The 13,489-nt window shown below is 36.2% G+C and overlaps 1 protein-coding gene and 1 non-coding gene across 2 annotated transcripts in view; one reads left to right on the top strand and one right to left on the bottom strand.

The window, feature by feature from the left end:
- Window positions 1-13,489, top strand: part of VWC2L (von Willebrand factor C domain containing 2 like) — a 186,880-nt gene that overhangs the window by 27,281 nt on the left and 146,110 nt on the right. The window lies entirely within an intron of this gene.
- LOC138077235 (U6 spliceosomal RNA) lies at window positions 12,675-12,781 on the bottom strand. The gene has a single exon (XR_011144699.1). It is a non-coding gene; the product is annotated as a U6 spliceosomal RNA (small nuclear RNA).

Here is a 13,489-nt window from a genome sequence, read left to right on the forward strand (position 1 = left end):
TATACAATCATATATCAAACAAAACATAAATCTTCACTATGTAACATTCTGTCAGTGCACTAATATCTGCTTGAAAAGGTAGGTCTAGCTTTTAATTAAGCTCTTAATTCACTCTAATGTTGAATCCTTACCTTCTTCCTTGGATTAGCAGTTCTCATCTTCCTCTGTTATACATTTTTGTCCAGAATCTGGTATTATGTAAGCTCACCTACTAATCTTTTCCCTTTCAGAGTTATAATTAGTAAAACAAACAAACAAATGAAAAAAAAGGTTATTTAGCAAAAAAAAAAAAAAGCAGTTCTGATTGTTTTTGTACTATTCATAGTGTTTTGGCATCTTCTCATATGACTTATAAAGAACCCTTATGACATTTTTCAGGCACAGTTTTTATTATTTCTCATCGTATAAGTCTGTTGAGTCAAATGTTAAACAGCACACCTGGGTTCTCTTTTTCTTCTTATCCATCCCATCCAACTGACCCATATCATAGTGACCATCACTCTGACTTAGAAGATAGAGATAAATATCCTCCTGAAGTTCAACCTGATCTAACATATGCAAAGGTATCAACTTTAAGACTTTATACTTTTAAAAGGATATTGGAGAAATTGGAAAAGATACAGGCAAGAACAATAAGATGATTTAAGGCTTGTAACATAGGACCTATGAGGACAGACTGAAGGAGTTTGCATAATTTGTCCTGGAGAAGACAAGGCTCCAGGGAGACCTAACTGTCATAAAGTATATGAATGGTTAGTCTAAAGTAGAAGAGCACCTGTTATTTTTCATTTTCTCCAAAGACAGAAGGAAGAAAAAAATCAGCTTCCTAATCAATCTTTAAAAATAGGATTGACAATTCTTTGACTAAAGACCATTTTTTTTCCCCAGAAGCAACTGTCTAAACAGGTCCTTGAGGATCTTCTCTTCTCTGGATGGCCCTGGTTGGGTGTGTTTTACATTTAGGGTAAACAAAACTATCCTTAGAGTTTAAAACTCTCACCTGGACATAGTCAAAATACTTGGAGAATTATATATTTAGAGTACAGGTTTTAAACATATATCATCCTAGGTATTCTGCACCCAAACCTATAATATATCCAGAGTTCCTGTTTATGTCAAATGTTAAATTAGCCTGTACAGACTTACAGGTTACACTATATTTTATATCACCCAACATTATCCTATATCTCTCTGCCACGTGTGAGTGTAGAAATTTGTCCTCAAATGAAATGCTCTTTGTACATTTTGAATATAAAAATGAATAATGAATGAACTTCAACTGTTCAATTCATTAGGTAATCAATAAGTAACACTTCAGTATTACTGAAAAGTCTATGTGGCGAGAAAGAAATATATTCATTAAGTTTTTCATGAAGAACTGCAAAACAACCACTTTTCCATTCCCTAACAATTTTTTTTCTAACTAAGGAAAATGAACCTGAATAAGAACTAGTCCAAAGACTAACTCTGAATGTGATATACCATTATGACATGTTAACCTTTATTATTAAACACCACTAATTAGTCACTTATGCCCCCAAAGCAAAGTGTAACCGTTGTCTGTGAAAAGCATCTTAACGATTGCTGGAGAGTACTTATGACCACCAGTGGTACCAGTCTTGGTCTCAGTTCAGTTGCTCAGTCATGTCTGACTCTTTGTGACCCCATGGACCACAGCACACCAGGCCTCCCTGTTCATCACCAACTCCTGGAGTTTACACAAACTCATGTCCATTGAGTCGGTGATGCTATCCAAACTTCTCATCTTCTGTCATCCCCTTCTCCTCCCACCTTCAATCTTTCCCAGCATCAGAGTCTTTTCTAATGAAAAGTTCTTTGCATCAGGTGGCCAAAATATTGGAGTTTCAGCTTCAACATCAGTCCTTCTAATGAATATTCAGGACTGATTTCCTTTAAGATGGACTGGTTGGATCTCCTTGCAGTCCAAAGGAACATCAATAATTTTCTCCAACACCATAGTTCAAAAGCATCAATTCTTCGGCACTCAGCTTTCTTCATAGTCCAACTCTCACATCAATACATGACTACTGGAAGAAAATATAGCTTTGACTAGACAGATCTTTGTTGGCAAAGTAATATCTCTGCTTTTTAAGCCAACTTTTTCACTCTCCTCTTTCAATTTTCATCAAGAGGCTCTTTAGCTCTTCTTCACTTTGTGCCTTAAGGGTTGTGTCATCTGCGTATCCGAGGTTACTGATATTTCTCCCGGCCATCTTGATTCCAGCTTGTGCTTCATCCAGCCCAGCATTTCTCAGGATGTACTCTGCATATAAGTTAAATAAGCAGGGTGACAATATATAGCCTTGATGTACTCCTTTTCCTATTTGGAACCAGTCTGTTTTTCCATGTCCAGTTCTAACTGTTGCTTCCTGACCTGCATACAGATTTCTCAAGAGGCAAGTCAGGTGGTCTGGCATTCAAATCTCTTGAAGAATTTTCCACAGTTTGTTGTGATCCACACAGTCAAAGACTTAGGCATAGTCAGTAAAACAGAAATAGATGTTTTTTTCTGGAACTCTCTTGCTTTTTCAATGATCCAATGGATGTTGGTAATTTGATCTCTGATTCCTCTGCCTTTCCTAAAACCAGCTTGAACATCTGGAAGTTCACAGTTCATGTATTGCTGAAGCCTGGCTTGGAGAATTTTGAGCATTACTTTACTAGCATGTGAGATGAATACAACCGTGCAGTAGTTTGAGCATTCTTTGGCATTGCCTTTCTTTGGGATTGGAATGAAAACTGACCTTTTCCAGTCCTGTGGCCACTGCTGAATTTTCCAGATTTGCTGGCCTGTTGAGTGTAGCACTTTCACAGCATCATCTTTTAGGATTTGAAATAGCTCACCTGAAATTCCATCACCTCCACTAGCTTTGTTCATAGTGATCCTTCTAAGGCCCATTTGACTTCGCATTCCAGGATGTCTGGCTCTGGCTGAGTGATCACACCATTGTGAGTATCTGGGTCATGAAGATCTTTTTTGTACAGTTCTTCTGTGTATTCTTGCCACCTCTTCTTAATATCTTCTGCTTCTGTTAGGTCCATACCATTTCTGTCCTTTATTGAGCCAATCTCTGCATGCAATGTTCCCTTGGTATCTCTGATTTTCTTGAAGAGATCTCTAATCTTTACCATTCTATCGTTTTCCTCTGTTTCTTTGCATTGATCACTGAGGAAGGCTTTCTTATCTGTCCTTGCTATTCTTTGGAACTCTGCATTCCAATGGGTATATCTTTCCTTTTCTCCTTTGCCTTTTGCTTTTCTTCTTTTCACAGCTATTTGTAAGGCCTCCTCAGACAACCATTTTGCCTTTTTGCATTTGTTTTTCTTGGGGATGGTCTTGATCCCTGCCTCCTGTACAATGTTACAAACCTCCATCCATAGTTCTTGAGGCTATGTCTGTCTATACTCTGTCTATCAGATCTAATCCCTTGAATCTATTTCTCACTTCTACTGTATAATCATAAAGGATTTGATTTAGGTCATACCTGTATAGGCTAGTGGTTTTCCCTACTTTCTTCACTGTAAGTCTGAATTTGGCAATAAGGAATTCATGATCTGAGCCACAGTCAGCTCCTGGTCTTGTTTTTGCTAACTGTTTAGAGCTTCTCCATCTTTGGCTGCAAAAAATATAATCAAACTGATTTCTAGTATACCAGTGGTCCAGTGGTACCAGTATTTTCGAGCAATTAGACTGAGCCCCAAGGTTTGCTTGCTCTCATTCTTAGTCCAGTAGATGCAAACAGGTGACCCAGGTGTAGAAGAGCCAAAGAGGCCATAAGTGTGTACTAAAAGAGAGTTTAACTAGAACAATTTCTTAAATTTCCAACACATGATAAGACTATCTTATTCCAAATGGCAAGATTCATTTGCCCAGCATCATGTAAACTATTTTTAAGGTATGGTACTATTTTCTTATATTGAAAAGCAACAAGAAGAAGATAGAAATCTACCCTCTGTATTGAAGGTATAGGCTGTACATCCTAATTTGTAAACATCCCTATAACATTTTCTACATTATCTTAATTCTTCAAAAATGCTGAAAAAATTTAACTTGCATAAATGCCAACTATCTTGGCTGCTAAATACTTTCTTTCTACGTGCTAAGATTGATTTTTCTGCCTTCCTGAATTATAACTTGCCAAGAGCAAGAGACATTAAAGATATAAATGAAAGTTTAAAGCAATAGAATCTACTATAAACAATATTCAGTTAATATAAAAATCATCATTCTCAGATCAAGACCAAGAAAAAAAGGAAGTACAGTGATATATATGTAGGTAAATGAAGTTTTCCCAGAAAAGAGTAAAATGTAGCAATTGCCTTTAAAAATAAATATTTTGAATATTGTATGTGCAAGGTAATCTGATCCCTAGGTAAATAATAATGGTCTCTTTAGCCTTTATAATATGTAATTTGTAAGAATAAATATAAAGTAATATACTTCTAAAACTTTTCTCTAATGAGGTAAAAAAATAATTTTTGATTTCTTGGCCTCCATGTTTCCTTGTCTCATTTCCTGGTGCTCAATGAGTCTTCTGTGGTGGCTCAGACAGTAAAGAATCTGCCTGCAATGCAGAAGAACTGGGTTTGATCCCTGGGTCAGAAGATCCCCTGGAAAAGGGAACGCCAACCCACTCCAGTATTCTTGCCTGGAAAATCCTATAGAGAGAGGAATCTGGCAGGCTACAGCCCATGGGGTTGTAAAAAATCAGACATGACTGAGAGACTAACACTCAGTGTTTACCTCAAGCAAGATTTTCCAATGGCTAACAATGAGTATAGCCAATCCACAAAATATACCCCATTCTTATTAAAGTTAGGTTAGCACCAAGAAGACATTATCAATTTAGTCTGAGTAAAATAGAAACATTAAGGAAATACGTGAATAGCTGGGCATACACAAAACAGGAGGAGAAAGAGAAAAGTAATTTGGGGGGTGGGGAGGATTACAGTAATTGCTGTAGGAATTTATTGTTTTAAAAAACTTTATTAAGCATTTGCTTCTCCCTCCTCTATACATCTTCATGAACTTACAATCCAAATGCTTCCCTGAAAGATATAACAATTCTAGACTGTTTTTCTTCCACCAAAAGACTCTGACTTTGGCCTATCTTTCAGCTCCAGTCATGTCCATGGGAATTAATATTCTTTATGGTTTTTTTATTTTTATAATATGAAAAAAAGATTAGCACAGCATCCACATAAACAAAATATTTCCATTTTGGTGTATCGTATAAATATTTCAAATATTTGGTAACTGACCATTCATTAGTCATTAGATCACTAGTCATTAGATCATCCAAGTGACTAACTGCATTTTTTTAATATTTCATCTGCCAATATGTCAGTGAGTTTTCTGTATTTTTCACTGAGATAAATAGTCAGTCATATTCATGATTTGGAAGAAAAAGCCACTTCATGAAAAACTGAAATAGACAGGAAACACCCTCCATAAACATTAAATTAGGAGTTTTCATATCCTTTTCAACTAAACTGAATTTGTTACAAGCCCCTGTTCAAATATTTAATTTCATATCCCTTGCTGTCCCCCAGTTCAGTAGTGATACTAATAAAGAAGGAAATAGACTGGCTGAAAGGTGAATGGAAAGAAGGCAGCAAAGGATGGGCAGTGCACAAATAAGAGAAAAGACTTTGGAGCCATCCAATGCCTTCTAAAGGTGCTTGGCTAAAATGGTGCTATGTATCAACACATATGATGTTAATATTCCTAATAAACAAAGAGCTCCTGGAGATAAATAAGAGAAAAAAACAATTCCACATGGAAGAAAACAGGCAAAGGGTACACAAAGAAAATTATACAGAAGAAAACCAACTGTCTAGTAAATATATGAAAACACAGAAACCTCACAGGGGATCAGAGTGATAGCAATTAAAACAATGAAATACCACTATTGTATTGATAATAATTTGAGACTGATGATACCTCAAATCAGCAAAGATACCAAGAGCTGAGAAAATGCTGGAACAACTTTTAAGAAGGCGCTATCAAAAATATTCATGTAATTTGAAGTTAATAGTTCTACTTTTTGTACTTCATCCCATATTTATGAACTAAATTTCCACTGCATTTTAAGAGCTTAAAGGTGGGAGATATGTAATAGTACTTCAGGGGAGTAATAAAAGTATATTGCAGCCTGATGTTTTTCACTGCTGTGTAAAATAAACAAGGAGTGTAAGAGTAGACTATCCATTTTTTTATATATAATATAGTATTGTAGTATATATATATATATAATATATACATTTTAGGTGATATATTTAAACATCTTAATTTTTAACTGATATACAATTTTAAATAGATATTAAATTTGTATGTACATAACGAGCCAAGTGTGGATACACGATAGAATATTAGTGGTGATTCAATGACTACTTTTAGGGAGTAAAAGTGTGAAGGTAAATGTGGGAGAGACGAGAGTTAACCTCTTTAAAATATTAAATCTTTACAAATTGAGAATAAAACCAGCAGAAAAGTACACAAACAGGCAGTTCACAAGCAAAATATAAATGTTCAAAAAATATAAAAACTATTCAAGCTCACTAACAAATTAGATTTTTACTTTTTAAACCCTTTGTTATCTTTGTATATAGCATAGGAAAAGCTCTGTAACAATATACACCAAATTTTTAACAGTGATACAGTGATCAGAAGAGTAATTAAAGGATAGGAATCAAACCCATTTCTCCTGCATCTCCTGCATTGCAGGCAGATTCTTTACCACTGAGGCACAGGAGAAACCCATTTATATATAAAGATGACTAAAACATTTAATAAAATAAGACAAAGGGTATATATTAAAATACATTTACCTCAGCCCTAAAAGACAGAATCATGCTTAATACATAAACATTAGAGGCATTCTTAATAAGCTCAGGAACAAGACAAAGCTCTACATTATTACTGAAAATTCAAATAGATAGTAGGCATGAACTAGCTAATATAATCAGAAAAGAAAGAAGTCAGAGGAAAAAAGTCAGGAGACAGAACGTCTATCATTACATATGAGAATATACTTGAAAAATCCAAGAAAATAGACTAAAAACTGCTATAAAGAATATTTAGTAAGATAGTAGAGAAAAAAATTTAACAGTGCAGATCTCTCTGGGCTTCCCAGTTGACACAATGGTAAAGAATCTGCCCACATTGCAGGAGATGCAAGTTCTATTCCTGGGTCAGGGAGATCCCCTGGAGGAGGAAATGGCAACCTACTCCATTATTCTTGCCTGGGAAATCCCATGGACAGAGGAGCCTTGTGGGCTACAGTCCAAGGGATCACGTAAGAGTCGGACACAACTTAGCGAGTACACAACAACAATAACAAAACATTTTTAATGATGTATAATATATTTAGCTTCCATTTACCATTATGTTTTTTATCTCATATAATACATTTTTAAGCTTTAATTTCAAGTGGCTCAAAATTATGAAAGTAATGCATAACATTGATATCTACTTAGAATCAACAGATACTAGGTGGCTTAAAAATATTAAAATAAATATTAATCTATGGGGGAGATATATATATATAATATGAAAGTTTAAAAAAGTCACAAAATCTTGCAAAGAACTATTTTTAAATCTAATAGACAATTTAAGTATAATTTAAAGATTACGACTAATTTCTAAATGTGAAAACTGAAATTTGTTAGAATGCTATTTCTCTAAAGATAAGTGTAAACCTATCAAATTTTCCATGTGATGTAGTTTTCTTTTGTAAGCTGGCAAAAGTTGGAAAATTTTAAGTACATGAATGTATTTGGGAAGCTTGGGAAATTCAATCTACCATATATATTAAAACAATATGTAAAGGTATAATAATTTTAAACAGTGTGATAGTGAAACAAAAATAGATAAGTATAACAGAAAATCAGAAAGTAATTCACATTTGCATTACAATTTAACATACTCTTCATGTGACATCCAAGCATCTGATGAAATAATATATTATTCTAAAAAATACAAGTTAATAATTTTTTTTTACAAAAGTGAAATTACATTCCATTACTACCCATTATACAAAATAACTATCAGTTGGATTAAAGACCTCAGTCTAAAAAATGTGATCATAAAGAGATTTTTTTAATCTAAACATCAATTTACTCTTAGGACAAGAATGGTCTTCCTAAACATAAATGCAGATAAGGAATTTATAAAAGGAAAAATTAAAATAGTGTATATCTCTGAACAGTAGGCTGATAAATGATTTTTACTTTCTTTCCTTTGCTAGTGCATAGTTCCTAAATTTCCTGTAACAAACATTTATGATCTCTACGGTTTAAAATTACTATTTAGAAGAGAAACTAGAAAAATTCTTTAAAAGGTAACAAAAAATATTTAGTTGTATAATTAATAACATACCTCTTATTAGAAATTACACTGTTATTCTTTGAAGTAACTCCTACTCCATAATTAATGAACCAACTAATAATTCCACCACTTGACTTTCAACTCCTTTAACTATGAGATTCTTTGTAAAGAATTGGGAAAACTTCATGGCCCATTGTATGTACTTGTTAGGATTAAAATATTCACTTAAGTCTATCCATTTACATCTTCATGAAGCTATTTTGCAAATCAGCCTTTTAAGTGTGAAAATTAGTCTTTCACCTCAATTTGATATTTTCTCACTTCCTCTTAGGTAGACAGTAACAAGTGAAACAGAGACATTAAACAAACACACTGAAGAAGAAAAATTTTCTGACACTTGCACATATCCATTGGCTATAGAGTCTCTGAAATATTTCATGATGAAAGCACATCCTATGAAGGGCACTTTCAAAGTCTGCATTTCATTGACTCCATAACTGAAGGTCAGAATTATCATATTCATGTAGAGTAGATGTCAAAACAGAGTAACTATAAACAGACATTTTAATGAGCTACAAACAATAATTTCCCATTGCTTTCATAAAACTTACTCCAAAATATGAAAGGAAATATTTATATTTATGTTGTCTAAAGCCAACAGGACTCCCTCTTAATTCATCAGCAAATTAGATTTCAAAAAGATTATTTTACAATGTTGACACAATGAAAATTAATGCTACATTCATTTCCTGCTAATAATATCTCTTCTTTAATTATCAGGGCTACCCAGTCCTTCAGAAAATGAAAGGAAGAAGGACAACATATGCAAAAATGAGAATTTTTCTCTGTGTTTTCTCCTCAAAATACAGAAAATGCATAGGGACTATTTTTTCCCCATGTAAACATTTGGGTCTGTTCTTCCCACCAAACACACACTTAAGCATACATTAAGAAGTAGAGCTCACTCCTTGGAGCGCCATGTAGTACTTTGATGTCCAGGGTATCACTCCCCAGGGCATCTGAGGGAATGGAGGAAGGGTGATGCGCATGCTTGTACTGAATATCTTGTCCTTACACGTTCAGATAACCTCAAAGGTAATCTAGTTCAAGAACAGGAGCTTAGCGGAGTGCTGAACATAGCTCCCAGAACTACCCATGCATTCTATTCTTAACCCCACCTTCCCTCTCATTCATGACACTCTCTTCAACCATGTTTTTGTAGAACAGTGCTGACTTCTAGGATTGCATACAGTAATCTCTAACAAAACACCTCTCAACTGTAGATGATGGCAAAGGGGCAGTGGGATCACTAACAGGTTCCTTGGGAGTTGGATTTGATTTCTAGAAGTAATTAAGTGAATGAGGTCTGATGAGGAAGCCAAGACATTCAGTCCTGCCAAGTCTTTTCTAAAGGAAACTTGAGTCACTGACCATGGCGGGAACTACACAAGGGATTGTGTCAGGGGTGTGGAGCCACCGGTCCGTGATGACTCCCACGCTCTCCCTCACACAGCCCAGATGTCCATGTAGCTCTCAGAAGCCCCCAGAGACCAATGGATCACTGCTGATGATGAAGGCGCAGAGTAAGGAAGAGTCTCCCTTCATCCAAACCTCCTTTCTGAGGTCAACTCATTAGGAAGTCCCTCCTTCACCTCAAGTCTTTGCCATATAGAAGCTCAGGCTTTTCAGACACAGAGCAAGCTATATTTGGCCCCATACCCCGTTTCCCTTGACTAATTAATGTAAACCTTGTGCAGTCAGACAAAAATAAAACAAAGTTGCCATGCAAATAGCATTCCTTGACCTGCTTTGAATTTGAATGTCTTCAAAAGCACCTGGCAAGATGAGCCTAGAGGGCTTCCAGGAAGGTATAAGTTACTTAACTCCCACAGAAGTTTCACAAATCTGAAGCAAGAGCATCTAACAGACTCATCTCGGAGGCACAGATCCCCTTTCTTACAGATAAGACCAAACTTCTTGGGCTTCCACACTCCATGTCACTGGTAAGGAAGGGATCCAAAACTCTGGGTCCTCTTGAAAACATCCTGACGCTTTCCTGGCCTGCCGTCACAGCCTCCCCCTCCTTTGTCAGCTGGAGACACTTAGGACTGATTTCTTCCTGCTTAGCTCAGACCTCGCCAGGAGCCCAGGACCACCAGGACACCCCTTATGCCCGAGGCTCTGATCTCCATATGTGCTATGAGCTCTGAGGTAACACCCCAGATCACCATTTTGCAGTCTTGGCCACTGCTTTCTCCTCCATCACACCAGCTGCCCCCTTGAATGGTATATGTTTTACTTATTCCATTGCTTATCACCCCTGCTCACAGAAGTACAAAGATCATGCAAAGATTTTTGTCTGTTTTGTTCACTGTTGTGTTACCTACTACCTACAACACGTTATAGGTGCAAATATATGTTTGTGAATCAATGAATGAATGTACACCCATATTGTGCTTTTGGAAGAGCCAACATTAAGAAAAGTCTTTGAGTTCTTTTAACTTCTCTTTTGAAAAGTATCAGTCTTCTACTTCATAGAGAAGAGCTCTCAAATGGAGAGTTTAGGAGGCATTGTGCAATGGGAAGGAGGGTGTTTTTCCTGATCAAGTTTGCTTTCATTGTCCACTGGAATTCATGGTAAATATACTGATGGAAGGCATTTCAAGGAGATCTGGTAGAGACAGGCTGGTTGCCAGGGGAAACTGAGTCAAGCTTGATATTGTTTTTCCTGATCAAGTTTGCTTTCATTGTCCACTGGAATTCATGGTAAATATACTGATGGAAGGCATTTCAAGGAGATCTGGTAGAGACAGGCTGGTTGCCAGGGGAAACTGAGTCAAGCTTGATATTTTACTGCTTTATAACCTTGCTGCGGATATCTAGAGCTTCTGTTTTCTTAACAAATGACTGCATGTTCATATTTTTCATATGTTCATATGATAATACTAAAGCAATAATGTAATGCTTTAGCCAGTATTACCTATAATTATATATTTTATCTAACAATAGGGATTGGACTTCTTACCAGTTAAGGAAGCCACTAGCATTGACTGAATTTGTGATTTGTCAACATTTGGCAAACAGACTCAGAGAATGGGGCTTGATATTGGGACAGAGGGAGCACCGATTACAGGGAATAATATGTAATTATTGATTAAAAATAATTTCAATAATTATTATATTGATTTTTAGTATATATTATATAATTATATTAATTCATAGTAATTTAAAACAATTAATAATTGATTCAGTTCAGTTCAGTCGCTCAGTTGTGTCCGACTCTTTGCGACCCCATGAATTGCAGCACGCCAGGCCTCCCTGTCCATCATCAGTTGGAGTTCACTCAAACTCACGTGCATCGAGTCAGTGATGCCATCCAGCCATCTCATCCTCTGTCATCCCCTTCTCCTCCTGTCCCCAATCCCTCCCAACATCAGAGTCTTTTCCAATGAGTCAACTCTTCTCATTAAATAACATTAAAAAACCAAACTGCAACCAAAAAAGATGATTATTAGAAATATGGCATAAAACAGGGGCAAAGGAAACTTGCTAACCAATACCTTTTCTGGCATACAGTGATGGGGAATCTCTCCAAGGATGGCTGCGGCTGAGGTAGAAAGCCCTTGCAGGAAGACCTCTGATATTTAAATGTAGCTCTGAGCTGCTTCAAATCAGTCTATCAGAAATGTTAAACCTCTTTTGAAACATATTCATGGTTGGTTGCCCCTCAGTTGGGAAAAGGGAAATGGGAAGTTCCTGCATGCATACTCATTTGCTTACATGCGCTTCATTTGTACAAGGTGATGGTACAGAGCAGCCATAAACGTGGCTGCTTGTCAGGGTAGATAACCAGCCACGCCTGAGTCCTCTCTTCTTTCACCCATCACTTTTATGCATTCTGCAGAAAGGTCCATAAAGCAACACACCTGCCTTCTGGATGGCTAAGCTCAGTTCGTTTCCAATGTCATTAAATAACAAAATACTTGGCAGTGTTGTATCCAAATCTTAAAAACCTGCCTCATTCCAACTTACTGCGTGGGAATTTAAAATAGGGGTAAGATGGCAGGTACTAGGGGCTGATGTCCTATGTTTATTTTTTTTAATTTAATTTTTTTAACTTTTTATTTTGTATTGGAGTATAGCTGATTAACAATGTTGTAATAGTTTTAGGTACACAGCAGAGTGGCTCAGCCATACATATACATGTATCCATTCTCCCTCAAACTCTCCTCCCAACCAGGCTGCCACATAATATTGAGCAGAGTTTCCTGTACTATACAATAGGACCTTGTTGATTATCCATTTTATTTTATGTATTGTTTTTTTTTTTATGGAACGCTTCATGAATTTGCGTGTCATCCTTGCACAGGGGCCATGCTAATCTTCTCTGTGTTTTTCCAATTTTAGTATATGTGCTGCCGAAGCGAGCACTGGTTATCCATTTTAAACACTGCAGTATGTCCATTCCAACCTCCCTAACTATCTGTTCCTCCCATCCTTTCCTCTGGCAACCATAAGTTGGTTCTCTAAGTCTGAGAGTCTGTTTCTATTTTGTAAATAAGTTCATTTGTATCATTTCTTTGACAGAAGGAGAAATATCGTATGACATCCCTTATATGCAGAATCTAGAAGGAAATGATGTCCTGTGTTTAAGATGTGGGATTTTCCATGTCTGTTTTGTCCTTCCTGCATTGATTTGATGATTTCTTTAAGAATGGAGGGAGATGACAATGAGAAGCAGCAGAGGAGGAAAGCTGCAGTGTAGAGGATGACATGAAAGCCTCTCAGGCCACAATTCCTAAAGGCTGATGGCTGAAAACTTAATTCGATTGCTTTTAATAGTCCTAGTAAGTACAATAGCTAAACTGAGTGAAACAGTCAGCCGCCATGCAGATATCTGAGATAAGCTCAAGAGCTTGTTCAACCCATCAAAGTTAGTGCCTCTTCTGGCCTGTCAATGTACATGTCCCTGAAAACATCCATACATATTTTCTTGCTGATAATTTTATTTTTTAAAATTTTCATAATTAATGTCACTAAAAACTTGAGGAAAGAATAGCTGGTACATCAAGTATTAATGACACCAATTAACGAACATATTTTCTTGGCTTTATCAGATGACTAGATCATCAGACATAG

The sequence above is a fragment of the Capricornis sumatraensis genome, chromosome 3, assembly GCF_032405125.1.
Source record: "Capricornis sumatraensis isolate serow.1 chromosome 3, serow.2, whole genome shotgun sequence".
In the NCBI taxonomy this organism is placed as follows: Eukaryota; Metazoa; Chordata; class Mammalia; order Artiodactyla; family Bovidae; genus Capricornis; species Capricornis sumatraensis.